Raw genomic sequence first — 1971 nt, forward strand, 5'->3', positions numbered from 1 at the left:
GGCTTGCGTAGGCAACCACGTACTCTTGGAAGCCGTCTTTCTTCTGTGCAAGAATAGCGCCTAGCCCGACACCACTAGCGTCGGTGTGGATCTCTGTGGGTGCCGATGGGTCGTAGTGTCGCAGAATAGGCGGCGACGTGAGGAGGCGGCGCAGTTCATTGAAAGAGTCGTCACAGGTGGCAGACCAGGCTGAAAGGTCTCTGGAGCCGGCGAAGAGCTTGGTCAAAGGAGCGATGATCGTCGCGAAATTGCGGACGAAGCGCCGGAAGTAAGAGCAAAGGCCTATGAAGCTTCGGAGCTCTTTCATGGTGGTCGGTTTGGGAAACGCTGAAACTGCTGTAAGTTTGGCAGGGTCAGGAAGAATGCCGTCTTTTGAAACCACGTGGCCAAGGATCGTAAGCTTTCGAGCGGCGAAATTGCACTTCTTCAGATTCAGTTGCAGCCCCGCGGCAGAAATACACGCGAGGACTTTCTCGAGGCGGGTTAAATGGGTTGCAAAATCAGTTGAAAAGACGACAATATCATCTAAATAACAAAGGCAAACGTTCCATTTGAGGCCTCGAAGGATAGAGTCCATCATTCGCTCGAAAGTAGCTGGCGCGTTGCAGAGGCCGAAGGGCATGACTGTGAATTCGTAAAGCCCGTCGGGCGTGATGAAAGCAGTTTTTTCACGATCGGCCTCTGCCATGGGTACCTGCCAGTATCCAGAGCGGAGATCTAAAGAAGAGAAAAATTCGGCTCCCTGTAGGCAGTCCAAGGCATCGTCAATGCGTGGCAGCGGATAGACATCCTTGCGCGTGATTCGGTTGAGACGCCGGTAGTCCACGCAAAACCTGATGGATCCGTCCTTCTTCTTCACCAACACAACTGGAGAGGCCCAGGGACTGCTTGACGGTTCTATTATGCCACGTGTCAGCATGTCGTCAACCTGTTCATTGATGGCACGGCGTTCGGTAGTTGACACACGATATGGACGCTGCCGTAATGGCGTCTCTTGACCGGTATCTATACGGTGAACAACAGATGACGCTCGACCTAAAGAAGGCTGATTGTGGTCAAACGAGGCTCGAAAACGCTGTAGGAGCTTGATCAGCTGTTTCTGCTGCCCAGGCGTGAGGTTACAATCGATGGACTTGCGGAATACATCCATAGGTTCATTAGCGTCAGTTGCGGGTGTAATGGCACAAGTCGGTAGAAATGGCTTGTCTGGATAGATCGGGTCTTCAAAAATACAATTTAAGGTCTCGAGGCTTCCCAGACACTCACCGCGTAGCAGGATGTACGGGCAAGCAGAAACGTTGCACGCATAAAGTACCGCCGAACCATTGGAAAAGTTGATGACGGCAAACGGGAGGACGATGGTTCGGTGTTGCACACTAGCTATAGTTGGTTGGAACAGGAGCGTCGAGTTAGTGGCAGCAGGGGAAAACACAGGCACTAGGACGGCGGACAACGGCGCGATGCGGACGTCAGCTGCGGCAAACACTTTCGAGGGACTGTGGTGGTCGATATCAAGGCACGGATTCGTCAACGTGAGTTCAGCACGAGCGCAGTCGACGAGGGCCTGATGGGTAGAAAGGAAATCCCATCCTAGTATGACGTCGTAAGATGAACGTGGGAGAACAACAAAGTTGACGGCGTACCAAACATCTTGAATAAGAACGCGTGCTGTGCACTGAGCTGTCGGCGCGATGAAATGCGAGGTGGCTGTACGCAGAGCAAGATTCGTAAGCGGCGTCGTAACTTTTCTCAAATCGCGACACAGTTTTTCACTAATTACAGAAACGACGGCGCCTGTGTCGACAAGTGCACGTACAGCAACACCTTCTACTACCACATCAATTTCGTTGGTCGGACAAAGAGGAGGTCTTAGAAAGTTCGACGACGACGCAGTTCTTGCCTCCGGAACTGCGGCTGTCAGTTTTCCTCTCGAGCGGGGCTCGTGCGCCGAAGCATCGGGGAGACAGATCG

The sequence above is a fragment of the Rhipicephalus microplus genome, chromosome 2, assembly GCF_043290135.1.
Source record: "Rhipicephalus microplus isolate Deutch F79 chromosome 2, USDA_Rmic, whole genome shotgun sequence".
Classification (NCBI taxonomy): Eukaryota; Metazoa; Arthropoda; class Arachnida; order Ixodida; family Ixodidae; genus Rhipicephalus; species Rhipicephalus microplus.